The 23,996-nt window shown below is 40.3% G+C and overlaps 2 long non-coding RNA genes across 2 annotated transcripts; one reads left to right on the top strand and one right to left on the bottom strand.

Moving 5' to 3' along the window:
- Positions 1 to 1,646: 1,646 nt before the first annotated feature.
- LOC135284351 (uncharacterized) lies at positions 1,647 to 21,284 on the bottom strand. Its single transcript, XR_010349770.1, has 4 exons — positions 20,231 to 21,284; positions 18,247 to 18,367; positions 13,332 to 13,386; positions 1,647 to 12,985 (listed from the first exon to the last, which is right to left on the bottom strand). It is a non-coding gene; the product is annotated as an uncharacterized LOC135284351 (long non-coding RNA).
- LOC135284343 (uncharacterized) lies at positions 20,415 to 22,955 on the top strand. The gene is made up of 2 exons (XR_010349765.1): positions 20,415 to 20,964; positions 22,734 to 22,955. It is a non-coding gene; the product is annotated as an uncharacterized LOC135284343 (long non-coding RNA).
- Positions 22,956 to 23,996: the final 1,041 nt, after the last annotated feature.

The following is a 23,996-nucleotide window of genomic DNA, read 5'->3' as shown; positions in this document are numbered from 1 at the left end:
TTGCTGTGTGCAGCTCAGCTCACCAGGTGCAGCACCAAGTACCAGGTCAGGCATTCTCAATGCTTTTGTATTTTAATCCATTTCCCATGTAACCTTGTTATCCTAGTGTCCTCTTGGAGAGCAGGTAGAGTGCTAATTACCTTTAAACTCAGAGTTTTGAGCTCCCACTAGCTCTTATGAACACTCATTGTATGTCACTTGGAGCCATCTGTCACTAGGTCTGGCAGAGCAGGACAAGAGCAGGCCCACTAAGAGCCATGGGCTGAACAGGGTGGTGCAGGGTTTGCACCTACAGGCAGGTGACACTCCAGAGGCACTGCTGGAATTCCTGTCACCCACCCAGCAGCAGCAGGAGCAGCAATGCTGTTGGACACTCCTGTCTCCCTGGCAGGAGAGGCTGGCCCTTCACCCTTGTTAAACTCAGGAGTCTGAAGCCAGCCTCATCCTCCCCATAGGCAAGCCGTGACTCATTATGCATAATTGAAACCATTCTAAGAACTACAGAGTTGCCATGAGAAGTAGCCTGAAATATTTTACCAGTCACAGTAAATGCACTTTTTTGAACTGGTTCACCCACTAATTTTGAAATTGTGTTCACTATAACCAAACTGATTCTTGGAGACAGCTTGTTCTCAAGGTTTGGCTCATTAATTTAATTTCATGGGAAAAAATGGCATATCACATTTCATAAAAAGAGAAAATTGCTTTCAAATCTACTTTTGAACCTATTGCTTAACTAAGGAAATATTTGTGGGAAAGTATTTCTTGAGACCTAGCACTTTCCCTCTAGGCCCAGCAAAATCCCATCAGCGCTGATGTCACTCTGAGTTGATAAAGTGCATGTTCAGTCATGCAGCTACAGACCCATCACTGAAGTGTTCCTATCTCTGGGTGGATCTCTGCACCATCTTCTTTAATCCTGCCTCATTGGAGTGAAATCTGCTTTCCAGGGAGCACTTAATTTCTAATGGCTCTTCTTTGCTTGGTGTTAGATACAAAGGATAAAGAACAAGGGACACCATGAAGGAATACTGCCCAAATCCTGGTCTCGCCAGGCACAAACTGAGAATTTGACAGGTTTTCTGGTAGATGTGAACTACTCCTATTCATTGCAAACTAAGAGAAACTGAAATAACAGTCTTCTACTTTTAAAATGCTCTCAGGGGACAGTGAAGAACAGTGTCCATAGCTGTGTGTCAGTCAGTGGTTCTCTGTAATGCCTCTCCAGTATCACAATCAATGAGCTATTTCAAAGCTGCAGAGCCATTCTCATGCAACAGCCCAGATGTGGGCTCACATTTCCCCAGCTACTGTGCCAAGGCAATCTTGAATTTCAGGCACAATGTATCAAGACCTTATTTCTGGAGTTGAAAAGTCTTAGTTATTTTTTATAACTTAACATCCCCCTGGAGCAGGAGTTTCTAAAAACCCTTGACAAAATCTAAATAAAACCATGTGAGGAAATATAGAGGAACAAATGTGATAGAAAGAAAAAGAGAAATTACTACAACCTTGAATTTGATACACAAAAAAATGCCAGACAATACTCAGTATATCACAAGGAGTAGAAAATAAGAATATATTTATTTATATCTTTGACATGTTACCATATGTATTTATCTCTATGTTATACATAAAAGGTTCCAAGATGACCAAGTCATGGAATTACCAAGCATACAGCAGTTACAAAAACATACAGGGAGAATCATATTGCAGAGCTGTGTTTGTTTCTATACTGTGCTCCCCAGTGCTCCAGGCTTTTGACTGTGTTCTAGTTCAGTTGAATGCTATATCCACACACAGCCAAAGCAAATAAATCAAGCTGGGCCCAAGTTGCTTGTACAGGACCATCTGGAAGTCTCCTTGTGGTCCTTTTCTGCTCTGGCTGTGTGCCAGGATACAAAGGATTACTGGGCAGCTCACCTGCACTTCATGACATGGCACCTGAGCACACACCTCCTGCAGACCACACCTGACCCTGCACAAAGCCAATTTATGTTTTCTCATCTGCAGAAAATTGAGCTGAAGCCTGGATAAACTGTCTGTTAGTAATCATATCTGAACTGTATGACAAAATGCAATTACATCTTCTCTACTGATAGCCACCAGAGGCAGAGATGGAGTTATTTGGAGGGTTTAGGTTTCAAAAATGTTGGTACTTGCTAATAACAATTTTATTGCTTACTTTCCCATGCTTGCCTCTGTCGACACGAAACTAAAAAAATAACCTTGAACTCCTGGTAGCTTGTCTTTTGCAAGGATATTGAATATAAAGAAGGACATACTAAATCTCAGATGTAGTGTAGCTCTAGCCCAGGTCCTAATCTTCTGAAGAATCAAATAGTTTTGAGATGAGAAATGCCACTTTCTAACTGAGCATGAAACTGCAAGTTTGAGTCCTTGATAAAATGTGACTATCCAGGTGTGTCAACATTTCCCCTCTGCCTGAGGCAGGACCTATCAGTTCACAGTATCACAGCTGCCTGACTCACTTGCCTAGACAGTAATGTGTGTCATATCTAATTTAGTTGACATTCACAGTCACGTTTCTGCTTCACTGCTTTGGACAGGAAACAGGATACCTTTGAATAGAAATTATGACTTGTAGTAATACATCTTTGCAGTTATTTGGCAATTTTAATACACAGTGTCAACAAAATTCTGTAGTGTACAGGACAGAAAAACAATTTCTTGTTTTCTCAAAGTTTGAACTGCATGAAATGAATATTTCACGAGAGTTTCTAAGGTGTCTCTCACCATGGAGTGTCAGCATAATTTAAGAATTATGACATAGGAATGAACTAAACTAAAATAATTTCACAAACTGACAACTAATGCCTTCACATTGGCAATACCAGCACCATCAGACATGTCAGACATTTAATATTATCACCAGAACAGTCTGATTTACCAGAAACATTGCAAACTCTCCATCCTGCTATCTGGAGTTTTTCAAATAAAATAAAATAAAAATTTTTAAAAAACCAAAAAAACAAACAAACAAACAAAAAAAAACCCCAACCAAACCAAACCAAAACAAAAAACCAAACCAAACAAACAAAAAAAACCCCAACCTGATAATACAATAATTCAATAAGGTGAATTTACATCACATTATGAGTCCAATCTGGGTGTATTTTAGGAGTTTTCTTTAAAGGAGGCACTGGTATTAATACCCACACCATGAAAGACTTAATCCCTCTATCTGTTATAGAAAGAATGATGTCCACAGGATATTAGGAGTTCTGACCACTCCAAAAACCTGTTAAATAATCCTATTTACAAAATTATAAAAAATATATCAAAGACTTTCAATTTATTTTTCAGATGAACACAAATCTGGGAGCACAAGAATACTCAGATAAGATTGATGTCAAGAAGCTTTAGAGCACTTGGTTTAGAAATTTTATTTTTCAGGGAATTGTTTGGATTGGAAAGGGCCTTAAGGAGCACCTAGCTCCAACTCCCCTGCTATGAGCAGGGACACCTCCCACTAGACCTGGTTGCTCAAAGGCCCATCCAATCTGGTCTTGAACAGTGACAGAGATGGGAAATTCACAACTTCACTGGGTACCTTGTTCCAGAGACTCGTCACCCTCAACATAAAGAATTTCTGATATCTTTTGTAAAACCTACTTTCTTTCAGTGTGAAGGCATTATTCCTTAACACTACCTGTCCCTTAAGGAAGTCACTCTCCATCTTCCTTGTTGGCCTCTTTGGGTACTGGACAGTGCTCAAAGGAGTCCCTGGAGCCTTCTCATCTCCAGGCTGAACAGTCCCAAGTTTCTCAGCCTGTCCACCTGTCCTCATAGGGGAGGCTCTCCAGCGTTCTGATCATCTTCAGGACTCCCTCTGGAGTCACTCCAACAGGTCTGTGTCCTTCCTGTGTTGGGGATCCCACAGCTGGACCCAGCACTGCAGGTGGGGTCTCACAGGGGCAGAGCAGAGGGGCAGAATCCCCTCCCTTGACCTGCTGCTCATGCTGCTTTGATGCAGCCCAGGACAGGTTTGGCTGCCAGGACTGCAGGAGCACACTGCCAGCTCATGTTGTGCTTCTAATCTGCCAGCACTCCAAGTCCCTCTCCTCAGAGTTGCTTTCAATCCATGCTCCACCCTGCCTGCATTTGTACTTGGGGCTGCCCCAACCCAGGTGCAGGACCCTGCTCTTGGTCTTTTTCAGCTTCATGAAGTTGGCACAGTCTCTCGGCTGGTGGTGGCTTGATGTCAAAGGGAAACTTGCTGCAGATGCACTGGGTCCCACTGTCCATGCCACCCACAAAGAGGCTGAACAGTGCCAGTCCCAATACCAGTTGCTGAGAATAGCACTTGCCACAACCTCTACTTGGACATTTAGTAGCTTCTATCTTGTTTTTAATGGTAAGTGAACAAAACAGTCTGAGGAGAAAGGATTCGAATGAAGGTCTCCTTGGTATGAACCCGATGCTGTTGGCAGTATTTCAGCATGACTTAAGCAGGACTGAATATCTAAGATGCTCATTTGAATTTAGATGATATCTGCATATTTAAACTTCTAAAGGTTGAACAAAGAATAGAAGACAAGTCTTCCTCCTCTGGGGTGTGCACCACTAGGTCAGTGTATCAGTGTGAGGCACAACCCAGCATTTTAAAAACAGTGAGTCATTCATCTAAATCCAAACCCCTGATTTAGATCTCACAGTGCAGGAAATGCATTGGACTTAGCAGGGACAGTCTCATTGAGACACCTAATCCATAATCCAGGGGACAGATGGACAATCTCTTTCCTGTCTCTTGGTCAGTTAAGATATCTGCCCACCAACAGAATCTGCTGAGACTGTTTTAGACAATTAATTTCCCAGCTATGATATCAACATAGATGCTTGGCACTGGAAAATTCTGCTGTGAAAGTGGGACAGATACAATTCAGGAAGATCTTAGTTAAGCCAAAAACATTAGTAGAAGAAAAATGAAAGCTGCTTGGCTACTATGCAGATCTTAATGCTAAGGTTCCTTCAACCAGAAGTCACACTTAGGCTCCTGGAACACATCTCTCAAACTTAGTGTCAAGATATATGTGGGCTTTTTAATTCCCCTATACTTCTGCTCATCATCCAAACTTGGATACAGATGTGTTTTCATTATGTTGGACTCCTTTCCATTTGCTTTCTAACCTTTGTCTTCTTTTCTGCATTGAGTTCAGCCAAAATCCACCATAAGTTACAGTGTTATCAGCTGGGGAAAAGTCGTATGGTGTAAATGTGTTGATGGTTCTGGTGACTGTATCACATTACAAATCAATTTGCTTCACTTGGAGTTGAAAAATTATAGCATCAAGTATAAAACCACTACTGTCAAACACATCCTTGAGAGGCACATAAATCTCCTGTGCACTTTTACAATGTTCTTAGCCACAAAATTATTTCAAGCAATGGTAAGCACATTTTGCATCTTACATGGCACTTCAGTAAGATGCTAATTATTTGTCACAAACTCAGCCTTCAGACTTTTGTGCCATTTTTTGTTCACAACTGCAAACCTGGTCACAGTCCACCAGCAGTGGGGCTGTGGCAGATAATGTCACTGCAGTAAACTCATTATTTTGTATTTTCTTTCTGTCTCTGTGAGGTACTTACCTATCATCTTCTACTGTAATCCATACCCTGTCTACAAAAGCAAGGAACTCTCTGCTTTTTATTACGTTGTATTTCTTCACAGTGCCTAAATTTGCTCTTGGTCATAGACTAGGTCCTGCTCATTTTCCCACATTTTACCCAAGTTTCAGCATCAGAAACAAAGGCATACAGTGCTTTTTCTGTTTCTTTGAATTTAAGCATGTTCTGAATAAAAATACTCGTACTGTGCCTTAGAAAGTTTTGTACCTGCCATTTACAGCTGGCTTCCTCTACAAATTTCAGTGGCACCAAGGGCTGCTGGGGCTGCAGACCTAAGAAAGGGCAACATGCATTTAGCCTGGTGTGGCTACAGTGCTAATCAGGAGGGCTAAACAAGCTGTTTAAGTCAGCTGCCACTACACGTGACACTAACACATGGAACCTCCTGAAGGCAATTATCTTTGCTAAAACTGTGCCTTTGTTTCCCTACCACCATACTGTAAAGGAACATGAACCTTCTGAAATATCAACAAGGAAAGTTTCTAGGTCTCTCCTTGTACCCCCATGGTAAATGAGGGACATGGAATTATTATAACAGATTTCCAATTAATTGTTTTACCAAAATCTTACAAGCTTTAGAAATTTTCTTTCCACCATGGACAACATGACAAGTTGACTGAAGTTTACTTCTCCCTGTTCCTATTTCTCTGCCAAATGTAAGCTCTGTGATATACATTAAGGACATCTGAGAAATGCTTAGCAGTATTATCATATGTTTGCATGATCTCTTAGGAAAAAACTGAAATATATGCTATAATGTAGTCCTTTACCATTTCATGAGCATATTCTGTGGGGAAAATACACATCAGTATGTTCATTAATTTAACTTTTTTTATTCCTAAACCATTTAACACAGTTAAAAGCACCACTGTTTTTTGCAGCAACTCCATGTACAAACTCTGTATGTATAAATTTATCCCCAGTGCTTCCCCACAAGTGGTGAAACAGCCATAACAAAACTTTGTTCCCTTTCCAGCTATGCCTATAAAAGTTCTCTACAGGCAGGTTTAACAGAACTGATTAAAGTTCTTCCACTTAAATCTGCCCTTTGTGCTTTGACATACACTTATAATTTGGGTCTGGGTTTGTCAGACAAAGAGATTGTACATATTCTGGCCCTTTATGTGAGCCTGGTATGCCCAGACACAAAAGGAAAATGGGAAATTTTGGGAAATTAATGCCTATATTCTTATGAAGAAATTGTGAAATTCTGGGCAAAATTTTTCTCCCTTCCTGTCTTGTTAGTTTATCTGGTATAATCAACTGAACAACAACTGCATAAAGAAGCTTGTATAACTTTCCAAATGAGGCGGGGGGGGCGGGGGGGGATCTCAAAGTCCAGGATGAATTTGTAACATCTGCAACAATCCAAACAGGCCAGACATAAGCTGAAAGGAAGGCCAGGGAATGATTTACAATGTCACATTGTAAATGTCATAGAGGACAAAGAAAGCATGTCCCAGCAGGTGGCATTGTGGAGATAGGAGGTCACAGATTTCTGCTGGCATTCTGATGGACTCCAGGAGGGAACTTTGCTAGCAGTCCGTGTCAAACAGGAGATCCCAGGCAGGTCACAGAGCCTGAAATGAAAGCTTAGCAGCAGGCCTGCACTACCAGGAATCACAATGAAAACCCAGCTTTTTATAAAAGCTCTGCCCCAGCCTGGCAGTGAGCTGCCTGGACTCGGAATTTGTTTTTCCTGCTGATAGCAGCCGTTCTCCAAGCAGCAGTGGGCAGCCTGTGGGAGCTCACTCATGCTTCCCAGGTGGTCCTCTGAGCTCTTTGTGGTGCAGTGGTGAAGCATCAGATAATCTTCAAGCTATGGCACTTCCCACTGATGGAAGGTCAGGTGGGGACTGTTTTGGGGAATTCAGAAAGCCATTTGCTAACTACATGTGTCAGGAATTTCTAGGGTGTAAATTTCCCCTGAGACACACTTTTTAAAAATGCCACAACTTTACAAGAAGTGATAAAGTTATCATCAAACAGAATCCAGCTGCAACAGCATGCCCAGAGATGTAGAACAGCGTGGGCTGCAGGCACCAAACACAAGCACAATACTTGCACCATTATAGCAGTGTAGTCAATAGTATAAATGAATATAAATTAACAGCTGCAGCCATTTGTCCTAAACAAATGGATCTTCTACTGAATTATTAGCTGTTCAAGTGGAAAAGCTGTAACAGATACAAGGATAAGATGAGATTGATATAAAAACATAGGCTGGAAGAAGAAGACTATCAGGATGTGGATTTTACCCTTTTCTTTGAGAATGGCACCTTCATACACAAAGTCCCACTTAGTGTATGTGAGATGGGAGTGATGTTTTTTATAGCAGTACTGCAAGGCAAAATTTAATTTGGTGGGGAAATTACAGGAAATTACTAAAAGTTTTCATTCTTTATAGGTAATTATGTTTAAGTTCTAACTTAGTGATTTGGAGTAGATTTTACTTTTCACTGGAAACTCTGTGGTTAATGTTCCCACTCTGATTTAAAAAAAATTACATTGGAAAGTAAATAAATAAGTGGAGTCTTGTTTAAGTATACACTGAAGTATCACAGGGAGACTGTTCCCTGTGATTAATGAGCTTTGGCCTGCTGAATAATTCCATTAAACCACTTATCAGCACAATTCTCTGTCACTTTTCTCACTGTTTTCAAATGCATATGCAAACTAATTGCCATGTAGAACAACAGCATGTGGTGCAGCAACTGAGACTGTCTAACCCAATTCAGAAATTACACATAGTTTTTACATGTAATTTTTAAAGGAAAATCTCACTGTCATGAAAACCATTCAAGTTGTATGGAAAATGTGTTTAGAAAACTATAAAGAATTTTTTAACCCATTTTTTACATAAGAAATAAAAAAAAATTGAAAAGCATCCTGTACCCACTATATGGAAAACAGGAAATTAAATATTGGCCTCAAGACATTTTTTGCAGTTTTATTGAAGTAAGAGTTTTAACAATGTGTTTAACTATGTAACACGTTCAGCAATTGTTAGCATGAAGCTCCTGCTTTTTTGCAGAGCATTTGCTACCCCCACTTTAGAAGTCTCCACATCACAGGGGGTGTAAATGTTCTTTTTAGATTTAAATTATGCTTATTAAATGCTTCAGAATTGCCAGGAGAGCCACTGTGATGAAAACCCTCTTATATATTTTTCCAAGAAGATTTACAACCTGCATTAGACACAGCACTCAGCCATAAAAACAAGAGAAATGTGCAGACCTGACACACTTCCTCTGTGCAACAGAAATTAAAATATATATCCCATGGATGTTGTCATAGTAACATGTGGGAAACATTAAAAGAAGTTAACATGATGAACAGGTATAATTTATATTTTTCTAAAATCTTACCCCACACATCGCTCATAAATCATCCAGTGTGAGTCTGTATTACAGAGTTGTTCAACTTTCCATCCTCTAGTCATACTGTTCCAACTCACAAAATAAGTGCTGGAAAAATGGCTCAGCATCAACTGCTTATTACAATCTGCTCAGTAATAGAGATATACAAATTTAAAAGCAAAACCAAAAAGGTTGATACCAGTTTTATGGTATTCATATGTATCTACAAGGGAGCTCCTGCAAGAGGGGAACTCAAAACCTGAAGCTCTTGAAGTCTAGGTGAGCTTAGTATTTCCCAAATTAGCTAAATGATTGGTTCCTTTAGAAAGCCTTGGTCTAATTAGCTGTTCAAGATTTTCCTATTTCATGAAACCCCTGTCGTTTATCCACCTGGAAAAAAAAAAAAATTAGCAAAATGACCTGTAGCCTCACCTTATAGGGAGTTCCATATGGTCCTTTAAGTTCAAAACCAGTACACTGACGGGATCAAGCTGGAGTTTGTAATGGTCCCCTTTGAAAATAAAAGTCTACTTCCTATTTTTGTGCCCAAAATAATTTAGTCAAATTTAATTTCAATGTATTTTATAGTCTATATCAACAGTAAAATAACTTTATACAGTAATTTTACATTAAAATTACTTCCTAGACTATCAAGTGAATAAAATATTTAAAAATATCCAGCCATTATTTCCCAGGGTGTAACAGTTCTAAAAATCAGTAAAGCAATTGACACACATATACAGAAGTATTTAAACTTCTTTGTACCAGATACTTTGCATATTATATAATGTGCAATAATAGCTATGACTTTTTTTCCAGTTTTTAAATCACTATGGGGCTAAAAAATGAAGAAAATAATACCACCAGAGATACAGGGAAGTATTATAAAAGGTCTTCCTTAATCCAGCTGAAGTCTGGCTGTTCAAAGCTGGCATGAGAATTCAAATTCTACTCAACCAGTTTGAGTTAAGGTCATTTTTCAGAAACAGAAGGGATGTGGGCATGGGAAAGGCTCTGGGCCAACCTCCATTGGAGTGAGTGGCGCAGCTGTGGAATATCTGTGACAGGGAAAGGCTGTGGAGCTGCTGACCAGGCAGCCCAGGGGAAGCTGAGGACAGCCCAGGCAGATATGGGGTCAGGAGAGGCTGGTGGTGGAGTCATACCAGTTTTGGCCCAGTGACATCTGGGGGATTTACAGCAAGCTGTGCAGTGAGCTCAGGTATCACTTTTCAAGGAAAGGATACATCCCTGAATTTTCTTTAAAATGGGAGAGGACAGGGCAGTCCTACAAATTTGTCCAGGACAACACAGGTTATGCTGCTCCTTGCTTGTGGTGCCTGTGGCACTCAGTGTGTCCTGAATGCCACCCCAGGATTTTCTGAGGGTTCATCTGAATTGGGTGGGAATGTAAACACTGACCTCTTGTGCAGAAATCCACAGTGGTCAGATCAAGATCTGTTCCATGTAATATCCTTTCTAGAATAGTGGCCATCACCAAATATTAAGAAATGTTTATGGATTTAGGAGTTTAGGAGTATAAGGGTACTCAGAAATATACTTCATATATTGCAGTGATCCATTTTCTGAGTAAAACCTTAGTATTCTTGAAGACATTTTATCTTAAAGTTGTAATATTTAATGTGACTGAATATCTCCAGATTACCTTAAAAGCCATTTTCTCATAGAATATAAGGATTGCAAGAACAAGTCAAGGAATATTTTTTTAAAAAATCCTGAGCAAGGTATCTCAGGCTTTTTAACATAAGTTTAACATAACTTTGGTCTTTCCAAACAAAGCCTATACTAAAATAATCTGTAAAGTAATTTTGCCATTAAATTGCTACACTTCCCAACAGAGATCTTCAATATCCTTTTTTGAAGTTTACAAAGTAAATTACTTCTACTGGCTCAGTGTACTAAAAAAATAAAATTAAAGTAACTATGAGCCTTTCTTATTATTTCAGTAGCATCTAATATGACTTTAATTTTGTGGAAAGTTTTTCACAAAGGATTACTTGTGCTGTGGGAGCACACAGTTCTGCTGGGTTTTTGTCTTTTTTTTTTAATGAGTTCTTTATGCAAATGCCACTGAAGAATATAGCACTTCACACAATGTTTCATACAAAAGTACAGGCTTGTAATGTGCTGCTTGACCTATGCTCTCCAAAAGACCCATCTTTTCCTGGCAATCCATACTGAAATAAAATTATTTCCTGTGAATTTAATTATGCTGAAAGCAATTAGCCACAGCACTTTTCTACCAATAAAGATGAAAACCCTCGAAGACATCACATACACATGATGTAAACCATTAAGCTATACTAATTTATATCATCTAAACTGCTTTGCTCTGTTTTGAATGCTTACATCCATTTTCAACAGGTTTACAGCTCTTTTGTTTTTCCATCAGAAAGAAACAGAATTATTAAATTCTAATTTTCATTCAACTGGATATGTTAAAAAAAAATAGTGAAATGTAAGCCATCTAATCACTGGGATCTTACTCCTTGTTGCAAAGAAACCACAGAGTTTGGAGAATGTCCAGCCTTAAAATTAATGACGGAGTGTGATCCACAGAGAAATAACTTTAACCACAATTTGGCTAGACCTTAAAGTCTGCATTTTTATTGGTTTTGGCATCTAGAACCTTATTTCTAATGGATTCACATCCCTTGAGATAAGCAGTGAAAGAAAGGTGGATAGCCCTAAACTTGAATGTTTTGTGCTTTCTCTGCTTTCTTTTCTGAGATTTCAATAGCATTAATTACAGTGTAAGCAGAAAAGTCAATTGTCTTGCAGTCTGACAGGACTTGGGTCTGTCCCAAGATGTGAGTCCTTGTGCTAAGAAGAAATTACATTCAAATGGGACTTGTTCCAACACTGACAACAGCCGTGGGATCAACTCTGTAATGGCTTTTGGCACTCCCTTCCCTTGAACGTGACTCGTGTAAGCTCAAAGGTCCTGTTGAACACAAGACAATCAGTACCTTCAGCAGCCCTGGAAATTAATCAGATTTAAATTAAGAAATCAGAGTAGTATAGAACAAGTAATCTGGTGAAGCCTTGACCTTCTCTTCCAGATGGACAGCGATAATGAGAAGGTGATAACTGCAGGTAACCACCATGCTTTGTTTTCTACATCATTTTACATAGCAACATGGTCATGAAAAGGTCAAGGAGACCTTTGAGACCAGTACCTGACCCATGAGAAATGGAGTGTAACCACTGAAACAACTCACAGGGAGATCAGGGGACCTCTTCTCAAACCTGGAACTGGATGGATGATGTTTTTTTCTTTCTCTACATGCAAAACAAAAGGCTTGGTGCTAACAGGACAGTCCCCCAGACATACATGTGTCATTCCCATTCTTAAGGTGGAATTCCTAAGATTCCTAGAAGCTTTCAAAGTTTTATTAGTAAATTATATACTTGGCATGGAAATTGATATATTAGTCCCTTATCTTCTAAAATAAGGAAATAATATAATGAACTAGCAACCCATGGCTTGCCTTGTACTTTCTGGTGAGAAACAGGCATTTTAATGCATCATTCATTGATTCAGATGCCAGTTTAGGATGAGATGCAAAAAAAAAAAAATTACTATTTATAAGTGCTTCTTACTACAATTCCTATTTAACACTGCCTTTAATACATAAATACATAAAGAAAATCAGACCGTGATCTGTACTTACATTCATCTCACATACTCACATACCTCTCTGTTGGGTTTAAAGAATCTCCCCCAGATTTTCCAGCAGTTGTTTTGGGTAAATTTTAGAAAATACATCTGGAAAACAGGCTCTTTTATATCTGCTTTTCACCAGCAGGGAAGTTCATGAAAGTTGTAGGCAGGGGGTTAGAGTGACTAGGAAGGGTTAGGGGGTCTCATGTAGAAGATATATAAGATAAAATCCTTCAAGAAAAATCAGCAGAATAAATTCAGGAAGCTGGCAGTTAACATTCTAGAGGAATACCTGTAAAGGAAAGAAAAAAAACCAGAAGCATTGTAATAAAGTATCCTGAAGCAAAAACAAAAGCAGAAAAAGCAAAGGAAACAGAAGACACTCAACTGAATCAGTTCTCAATAACTTGAAGTATAAAGAGGAACCAAACAGCAAAGCACAGCTCAAACAGCTAAAGACAAGGACAAAGCACAAGCACACAAAGGCATGAAAATAAACACAGATGCAACTAGGGTAAGAAGAAATATGCATCTATTGGATAGTCTGAGGAAGGTAATGGAAATAGTATTTCTACCCTCAGTAAAAAGGAAAAGCCAGAAACAGAAAGCATCAAGAAACAATATCTGTATGACCTGACCTGCACAGCTGGCTCTCAGCAGACTGCAAACCCATGGTAAACCACTGCAACTCACCTGGTGACAGATTAAAGAAAGAGCAAAACAGAGAGAACTCAGATAACTGAAGATTACCTAAATGAATTATGTTCACATAAGTTATGAATGATTAGGGAGGAACACACACGCCTGATCTGTGCTTGGAGCTGACCCATGACAGAGAACCTGCAGCCTCAGAGACTCCATGGGTTGGTCAGGTTGAGCTGTGAGCCCAAAACTTCAGAGAGCTAACCTGAGAAACACACCAACTCTCCTGCTTCTTCTCATCAAATACCCAAGAGGAAAAGTATGTTAGTTTTGATTCTTCTGGTTAGTTTTACCTTGGTTCAAAAATTCAAAGTCAAGTAGTGCTTAGAAATACAAAATTCCTCTAAGTATCCTTAATTTCTAGAAAGCTAATAAACTATTTATACCATCATATACATTCTAGAAAAGCTGTCTTCAAGACATTTGTGTGAACTATCAATTTCAGTATTGTTTATTGTTCAGAAATGCTTGGTCCTTGTGAATGTTGTCTTTACACTGGAAGCACTTTGTTTCCTGTAACAAGTTCCTACAAAAAAAAAGAAACCTGCAAAACAAATGCTTCACCCATGCTAACTTAATACAGTGGGGTTTTTAAAAAATCATATTCTTTTCTTTTTTCTAGAATGTATTTTCTGAGTCTGCACTAGCCTTCTATCACATGCCCTTGCTAGAACAGGTCAGAAAGGTTTTGTTGAAATTCCTTAAAAAAGCCCAGGTTTGACTGAAATCCTTCAACTGAAACGCCTCAAGTTTCTTACGCTCTTGGCAGGCCTCAGGCACCTCTCCCACAGGAACTCACATGGCTTCAGAAAGGAGTGGCAAGGACTCAAGGCTTCTGCAGGAAGCTGGAGAGACTCAGGCAGGTGAATTCCCAGCCCTGCCCTCCAGAGCCAAGGCATGGGACTGTTTGTCCTTGGCGACCCTGGGGCCTCCTTGGGCCTCCAGGACAGGTAGGAGCCCCTTGGAGTGGTGCCCCCAGGATGAGACAGGGCAGGGCTGGGAATTTGGCTGCCTGAGGACCAGGCTCCAGCCACAGGTCTCACGTTCAGATTGGGGAACCAGGGTGCCAGAACTGGAAGCAGCTGAACAAGCTCTGCTGGTTCATTCCAGGAAAGAAAAACAATTTATTGATCTTTAAAGCTTCACAGCCTATCATACCAGCCCTAAAATCAGAAGATGGAGAGGATGGTGCTCCAGGAACCAAGGAGTTTTTTATCCTGGTCAGGGAATTTGGAGGACAGTCAATCTGAAGACCTCTGGAGCCTGTGCATTCAACCAACACTCCTCTGCTGGCAGTTGGAAAAGAAGCAGAAACAGCACTTTCACACCACAGGACCTCTGTGAGCAATTTTTGGTTTCAAAGTTCCAGCTCATTTGATACTTTCAAGCAATGATTATTATTTTCTGCCAACTTGAAATTCTGCAATTTGTCCAACTCTGAATAAATCCAAATACCCCATGACTGAGGATATGTAAGTGCCAAAATATATCTAGACTGGCAATGGTGGAGTCATCGTGAAGGCAATGGATGGGGCCACGATCAGACAATCATGGCTACTAATTTTCTTAAAACAACGGATAGTGTATGGTAACCATTGGATGGTTACCATCCAATGGATGGATGGTAACAATAAACTGGAATCTTCGAAGGGCTCTGAAATTATTTAGATGCCTTTTTTCCACCCCTCTTTCACTTTTAGCATCTATTCACAATATTAAGTGTCTAAATGGAAGCAGAAACCAAATTATGTGCCAGAGTTCATCTACAGCACAAGAAGCAGGCTATTTAGATTACCAGTTTGGTTATTACTAACAGTGCAAAATTGCTGTAAATGAGGCAAAGTAAAAATACTCTCACAGACTTTCCAATTTTATTCAATTTCCTGCATTTATTTTGGAGATTAATTCTGCCGTGTTTATAGCTGAATCTTATGGATAATTGTATACTGCCAGCATTTAGTTTCATTATTTAGGCACAAATCCTTCTAGCACTTCTGCATAAGCATAACTTTATTCATTTTGAAGTTCTGTGAGATAATCCATTGTACATGGAAGAAAGCATATGAATAAATCTTCATAGGATCAGAGCCTTAAGTTGTACAAGAAGAATTAGATGTTAGAGTAATCTATTGCTGGTTCAGTGAATGCTAAGTTCTTCCCAAAATACCAGATGTGAGGAAGAATGCCCAATGAACAAAGCAGACATGACATCACCTAATTGTCATTGTAGAAATAACAGCATGCATGGAACATAATCCAAAACATAGGGAGATAGGGACAATTTGTTTTAATCTTTTTGCAAAACCAAAGTAAAACTAATGTAAACTGTGTAGCTAAATAGACAACTCATTAGCCAGTGCACCAATCCATCCTAAAACAATGGCAGAATGTTTAAAATCAAAATTTCTTCTCTTAAAAGTGAGTTTCAATTTCCCAAATAATACCAGTTTATCCCAAGCCAGAATGCTGACCTTGCCCAGAGCAGGTCACACATGCTTTAGTGAACTAGCCACCCAATTGCCCCCAGACAGCACCACTTCACCCTCCTGACTAGGAGCAAAGGAAAATGTTATTATTTAGAAGTCATGGGGCCACCTTGATTTCCTCAACAACCAACCTCAAGTTCCTGTGCATAATTTTTGCCCATCTAGTAATCATTGGAAGCATCAACATTTCAGAAGGCCAAGCTGAGCCCACCATAGGGGCTGAGCCCTGGATGCATAAGAGAGTTAGCCATGCTGCAAGTCTATCTCTCTGAACAAACAGTACTGGAAAATGCTTCATCTATTTCTAAATCCTAATTGAAATGAAAATATTTTTATTTGACATTAGCCTTATCTGAGGCTTTCAGAGGAGCCTGAGCAGGTTTCATGCTATTTACTCTGAACAAATGGCAAAGTTGCCACTGAATTCATGAGTGCAAGATCTGGCCTGAGGAAATTCTGTGCTGTGAATTACAAAGGAACAAGGTAGCTATTACCCCATTTTTTTTCAAATGCTTCTATTTTTCCTGTTTTAATTAAGGAGTTGACCAACCTGTCTGGTGCGCTTTTCTTAAATCCATTATTTAGTCACTTATATAGCAAATAGGTGAATAGTGAAACTGGTATTTTCCAGTTGAGATTTCAGCTTAACTTTCTTCTTTTTAAATTTTGTATAATTTGGCAATATTTCATAGCATTTTGGAATTGAGAAATAAAAAAGACTGTATTGTTGTGATAAGGAAAATATCACTTGAAGACTTATAGGTATCCAAAGTTGTTTGTAGCTCTTTTAAGTTTTAAATAACAGGCCACAGTTAAAGTAGAGATTTAAATTATTAATAGAATTAGGGCACCAAGGGTTTAGCAACAGTCAGAATAAATTCCCCCAATAAATTGTGAGCAATGCAAAAGAGGCTTAAAGCTTTTATTCAAAAGATGCATTTTAAAAGATTTATTTATACTTGAAAATTTAACCTCTATCATATTGATGTTGTTATTTTTTTTCACTTTGGAAAAACATTATTCACTGCAATAAACAGAAGTTCACATGTATATGTATGTGATTACATTGAGGGCAAAGCTAAGCTGCCTGGAGTTGGAATTACAGTTCCAGCCTATAACCTGCTGGGCACATCTGCAGTGAGTTTGTGGTGGAAGCTTATTATAATTCTGCCTGGGTGATTTCACCTGTATCAAGAGAAATATTTCTTCCCAGAGGTAGAGACAACCCACAGACACCATCCCAAATCCTGGTCCCAGTTTGCACTCTCCTTGGACACCCAGGTGTCTGAGCCCTCAGACCTGATGGCCACCTTTCCCGCAAAAACACAACTGAATCTCAGGGAAACTTCTCAGTGTGAAAGTCAAATTTTGTCCATTATTCTCATTCTTTATCTCTCCCAGAGGAATATTTTGCTGTCCAGCAGTGCCTCCCTCCTCTGAGCACACACCTGGCCATAGGCGAGAAGGTGCAGCACACACATCTGAGAGCTCACATCCCCACAAAAAAGTGTTGCAGTAAACAGCTTTCACAGAGCTCCTGTGCTGTCTGTCCTAGTCAAGGGCTGCCTAAAATAGCAGCCTCCCATTCTGAGAATCATCTTCATTTCTTTTTGACTTGTTTTTTAATTTCCAAAAGTTTGCAGAGATGTTCCTGTTCTTTGGGGAGGAGGCCTGTGCACATGCAGCTGCTGTGAACCCATCACATCTGTAAAGGATTTGCTACCTCTGTTTAAATTATCAATTTGGTTCTTTTGGGGATTCTCTGAAGTTAATAGGTGATTTATTAGTTACTTCAACAGCAGCAGGATCAGGCTCTTGTCTTCAATCAGGCATGTCATCCATCTTCACATGAATGGGCTGACAGGAGAGGAATTGAAATTTCACAGTCTGTGATATATTTAGAGATTGTTTAGGTTGCATTAGGCTATGGAAAATACTGTGCTGACCAAGATAATCATGCTTCAGATATTGATCTAACCCCTGTCTGCTCCAATTTGTTCTTCCAAATCACACTGCCTGCAGCTACCTACCACTATCTTAAAGTAATCTTGCAGTGACAATGCTGAGATCCTTGACACTGAAACACAAGCTAATTTCAACAGTGAAGGATTGCATGTTCTAAGATGAAATGCTGAAAATCAGACAGAAATATCCCACCATAGCCCACTAATACATGGTTTAGATTTGGGGTGTAGGAAGGAGAATAGAAATCATACCTACAAGGCCATATAACACTACCTAGACTAGCTCTGAACAGATCAGTGGCAATGATCAGGGAATGTGCCAAATTCCCAAAACATTGTAAGAAGGGTAACATACATGTTCCCAGTAGAGCTAAGAAGTCCCCAGGAGACACTGTACCTACCATGGCTGTCCTGCTTCCAGCACAGCATTCACTTGTTCCAACACAGCTCCAGAACCTCTGGGTGGTGCTGCCTTGCCATATTTTGATTTAGACACGCTTCTAGATCTTTGTTGTGCTGGTTCTAAATATATAAAAACATATGGAACAGCTCCATAACTTGTATCTTAGTTACAACCATGGATTTGGAATGCAACTCTAAGCACTTGGGATGGCTGAAAAGGGCACACCAAGTGAATGACCACCAGCAGCCTGGAAAACTGGGGATTTGCCAGCAAGGCACAAGGTGGAAGAAGATCAACAGTACTCTTAAAGCTTTGCCTTTTAGGTGTAAAACAGGCCTAGCAAAGAACTAATTGCAGAAAGAAACAACAAAGTATTTGTCAGCTCTGTAAGTGCACTTCCTTCAGCAAGAGAGATACAGATCACAAGACATGGAGCTAACACAGGACCCCAGTGAACAGTTCAAAGATGCTTCAAAAATTACATTCTGTAAATGTGCTTTGACTAAAATGTTATGTGAATTCAAAGAACCCTTTGTCCAGAATTGAGAGAATGGAATTAAGGTGAACTGGTTTTTTTTCTTCTAATACCTTACACACCGCACAAAATAAGTTCAAGACTCTATGAAAACTATACAGATTTGGGATTTTGCAGTATTGTAAATTATTGCCCCCAGAGAAATAAGATGCCTAATCCTTCTTCCTACAGTTTTCTGCTAATTCAAATAGCACTAGTCTCCTAAGCACTAATTTTGGGTTTTTTTTAGAAACCAAGATTTTATGTTTAGCAGACCACATAAGACACTAAAGATTTTTTTTTTAGATTTAGTTCATGGTAGTCTCACAAACAAGACAATTCAGAGAGGCAGCCAGGCGGCAACAGGTTTTGGTGTAATATTACTAAGTTTTTACTGACGTCCTGTGCTAGCTCCAGATCTTGTGATCGGTATTTCTTTGTTGCTGGAGGTGATGAAGCCTTTGCTCTCTTTTGGTCTCTTATTCCAGTTTGTGAAGTTCAGGGTCCACATCAGCAGCACACACAGTGCAGCTCAGTGCTCTAGGTTCAATAGGCTTCATCAAGAGATCATCAATACCTTTTGTTCCAAAAGCAGCAATATTTCCCCCCCAAAACTCTCAGCCTACTCCTACCCAGCTAAATTTAAACTATAAAACTATGTGTTCACAGTTTCTGTTTTCATGGATTCCATGGATAATATATTCTGCCAAAACAAAGGGTTTTCTCCTAAAAGCCTTGCAAATCCATACAAAGCTACCAAATTTTCTTATAAAAAATAACATTCTCTCTTGAACCACTCCTCTCTAAATTATCAATGGCTAGCCAATTTTCATCAAATCTTCTAAGACACATCTGTTTAGCTTTTACATCTTCACAAAACAGTGGCAAGGATGGAATATTCAGACAATCCTTCATCTAGAAAAAGCAGCAAACTGTCTGTGTTAGGGTGAAGTAGGTTTTAGAACACATTAATAACATTTTTAATAAACCTAAAAAAGATCTAACTACAACACTGGTCCACATTCATTTTTGACTATTTATGCATGAAAAATTAATTCAAATCATTCATTTTGACATCAGAAAAAAATTTAAATGGAAGCCCAGAAAGTAATTTTAGGAGGATAAAACCTCATATCAGTGATTCTGAAACTGGGGTTTAATTATATGCTATATTTTCCAAGTATACTCACAGTATCTCACTTCTAATATTACTGATTCTTAGATTTTGCAGTAATGTAACTAATTCCAAGAATTTTCTTCATTGGTTTATGTATTATTAAGTTACATACTTGAGATAACTGTAGCATAAAATTTTGATTGCATGTATTAAAGAAAGTGTGCTATTGGAATGTAATTTTGGAGTTTGCTACTGCTAAATAGATGGGATGCCTGAGGTCATCAAGCTGTGACAGGAGAGGCAGATACAGACTGAGATGAGAAAAGAAGCTGAAAATATGCAAACACCTACCAATTTAGCAATAAAGATGACATAACAATGACAATTATCCTTCTCCTAACTTGAGCTTTAGATGGGTTAGTTGTTGTTTTGCTTTGTTCTTGTACCATTCAGCTGTCAGAGTGCTGAATGAATAGCAAACAGGCATCATCCTTCCTCAAAGACTGTTTGATATCAGAAATGGATCTTGGTTTGTAGGAAAAGGTCCAGAACTTCTGGATGTGACTAAGCGAGTCAGTGTAAGATACTCAAATACTCTTGGGATGATCAGCGTGAAAGTTTTGTGCTGGGGAGCTCCACAAGGTTTGGGCCAAAGATTTTGGAATTGCTGTCACTCCTTGCCTGTCCCCACTCTATCGGCCGCCTTCATGTGGTTCCGTACAAAGGATCCAACATCCACCTCCTGCCACTGCCTGCCCAGAGTAAAACCAGGCCCAGCTCCTCTCACTGACTCTTCAGGCACGCTCAGGAGCTAAAACCTGTCATCTCCTGTCCCCAGATCTGACAGAAAGCAGGTGCCTGCCTAATTCTGCCTCCCTGTGGGCCCCAGCTGCAGCATCCTTCGCTGCTCACAGCCAGCACGCGGCTCCTCTAAACAACAGATAACACTCCGTGCCATGGTGAGGCCTCCCTTCCCTCGAAGCAAGCACAAAGATTCAAAAAGTGTTTAAAGTCTCCAGGAAGCCACACCAGAGTCTTTCTGAGCCATGACCTAAGTGGCAGGGAGGAGAGGGCATTGCAAGTAGGTGAGGCACAGAGCCACACTTGTCCTTGGGGGGAGCACTGCTGGGCCAGGGGCTGAGGAACTGTGAGCAGAAGCTGGAAGAGAGAAGGGGATGTGGCAGGTCCCCAGATCACGGCATGACCATGTCATAGACTCAACATGTGGGTAAAGTGCCACCCCACAAGGCCCGGCTGAACGGAGAAGGGAGGTTGGGTTTAGGAGTTGGCATCCTTGGCTAGAGTAAAGAAAATATACTCTGAAAAATCAGGGGCAGAGCTGAAGCAGCCGCGGGCTGAAGTGGATAAATACGGCCTTAGCTCGTCCCGGGCTCGCAGGAGCAGGCCCATGGCAGCACTGGCGAAGGCGGTCCCAGCACCGCTCTGCAAGGGCGGCAGGCACAGGACAGAGGTGTCCCACAACAGGAGCAGGACTGCTCCTCTCTTCCCACCAGAGGGCCCTACAGCCTCACGTTCCGGACTAAGGAATCTGGGATGTCGAAGGCTGGTGCGTAACTAGTCCCACTCTTCCTGTAAGAGGCCACCGCGGGCTGTGGATTGCCATATACTCTGCACGAAACCAGTCCTGCCTGCTAGGAACGTGTAGGTCACCTCTGTGCCTCCTTCTAAGACATAGGAGCAGTGTTTAAGCCACATCAGAAAGTAAGCCTTGAGTAAAGATCCAGAATTGTTTTCAGGGACCCCCATTAGAGTTGAAGAGTGCAATTACACAGCACCCAGGTGTGAAAGGGACCTGTCCCGTCTTCTTTTGTTGAGTTACAAACACAAGCAAACACAAGCGGGAGATAAAACACACAGTATGAGCAGCATTAATTTCAGCAAGGTGTGTTGCAGAAATGCATCCACTGTGGGATGAGAACCAGAAATGTCAGCCATGTGGAGCAGATGGTGGCAGCCGGGCTCATGGGGCAACTTTCCTCAGCCAGCAGTGAATGAAAAGCGACTGGAAGAAGCTCAGACTCGCTGGTCCCTCAGCCTCACAGGGCTCCCATCTTCTCACAAGGAGACCTGGGCTGTGGGGATTCCTGACAAGGTTAACAGAGAAGAGCAGCCAGGCAGGGTGAGACACCTATAAGACAGCAGCTCCCTAGGAAAAGTCAGTCCCAGGTCCTTGCATGTTACAGACAAATCCTGGCTGCTGTGCACATCCTAGGGAGCCACATAGGAGCAATGTCTTAAGCAGTGTAATGCTGGTAAAAGCTTTCCATTTCCCCAAGTGTTTCTTTAATCCAAGAGTTGGGTCCAGGCCTTCCCACAGGGAGCTGCAAATGAAAACCAGCGTGACGTATTTTCACCCTGATACTTCTCATTGGTGTGTTCTGGTCTTGGTCTATCTAAAAGGAAGCAGGCTCAAACTTCAAAAATAAGCTCCAAACCATGTAAATGCACTTATTTTTTTTTGCTCCCCAAATGCACTATTTGTACTACTTTTAATACCAACCAAGTGATTCTCCTACAACTACTTTTTTCTCTGCTGGAAGGAAATAATTTTTTTACAGAAAATGTGTCAAAAACATATTTTGTACTTTTTATGTCAGATTCTTCATCTACATTCTTACTTTTTTTTTCTCCTTTAGCTTCAGTAAACCATTAAAATAATTTTAAGGATGACTCCCACATTTGGAGTCATATGCAATTACCTGACATAGACCACCAAACACAGTCACACCACAAAGTCCCTGAGCCCTCTTGAACCTCAGTTACTCCTTTTCAGAAACCCAGTGGGATGGCACAGCCTCAATCACGCTAATTAATTTCTCTTGTTGCCTAACAGTTACAAAGAAGATATAAAGGGAACAACAACTGTGCAATGGAGAGCTTTGGGGAGTTGCAGCAACTCTTAGGAGCACAGATCAGAACAGATACTTAAGAGTGTTTGCACAACAGATGAACAAGAGACTCTTGAGGAGTAAAACAAGCAAGAGAGCAGAACAGTCAGCCACGTTCAATACACATCAGTCCCTGGAAAAATAAATGTTTGTACAAAGCTGCACAACCAGCATGGTCAGTGAGAGTTTTTTCATCAAGTGTTTCGATTATTGACTAATTCCAAACATATTTTTCTTGGGTTCACTTCCAGGTGCAAGGATGAACATTAACTGACCTCAAAAACAACCAAGGCCTTACCTAGGCATGGTTGAAAATGGTTCCAATTATCAGCTTGTTCAAAGCTAGCAGAAGTAATATTGTTGCCAGACTATTTGTGCAGTGCATTTGCCAACCATCTTCTGCTGCACTGCTGCATATCAAGTATTTATTTTGATCCTAAATATTTTTTTGTTTATCAATCACTGAAATGTTATTGTGGAGACACACTCTGGAAAGAAGTAGGTTAACGACAGCTCATAATGAAATTATTTTAATGCACCGTTTATTTCAGACTCAGGTTCCTGTTTTTCTATATAGTTCCTTTTACATCAGCTACCCTCACTTTGCCAAAGGCAAATGAAAAAAAAGTTGCAGTTTCCTCTTCGCATTGTAGTCCAAATTTAGGAATCCATGTCTGAACTACCTCTAGCCAGCAATGAATTTAAGACAGCATTTGATTTTAAATGCTTGTTGATGTCCCAGTGAAAGAAAAATGTAACATATTTTTGTGCACTGAAGTGGATTGTCTGTGTGGCTATGGAGGGATTTGGCCATTTAAAATATAATATTGACTTTAAATTAGAGATTTCCTCATCCATGAGGGCAGAGACATTAAACAGCTCCATTGACCACTCATCTGACCCACCTGCACCAGGCAGGCTGAGGGCTCCCTGGGTGTCCCTGCATATCCCCGGGAGACAGGCAAGCCAAGGCTGTCCCCTCTCCCAGCAGCTGTCTGCAGTGTGGGGTTATGCAGTGGCACATGTCTCTGCCCAATGCCTGCACATGGCTATATTCTGCTCAAGACTCTCCTCTTAAAAACCAGAGCAGCCACAGTAGAAGAAGAGCAGAAGTAGCAGCTTGTTCAGTGAAAATGTCAAAGTGATTGTTATGCCAAGTTATGCCACTCTTAGTGTCCTCTGGAATTTGGGCATGGGGTCATTCCCAC

The sequence above is a fragment of the Passer domesticus genome, chromosome 1 (genome assembly GCF_036417665.1).
Source record: "Passer domesticus isolate bPasDom1 chromosome 1, bPasDom1.hap1, whole genome shotgun sequence".
NCBI lineage: Eukaryota > Metazoa > Chordata > Aves > Passeriformes > Passeridae > Passer > Passer domesticus.
This window is presented reverse-complemented; position numbering and strand designations above follow the sequence as displayed.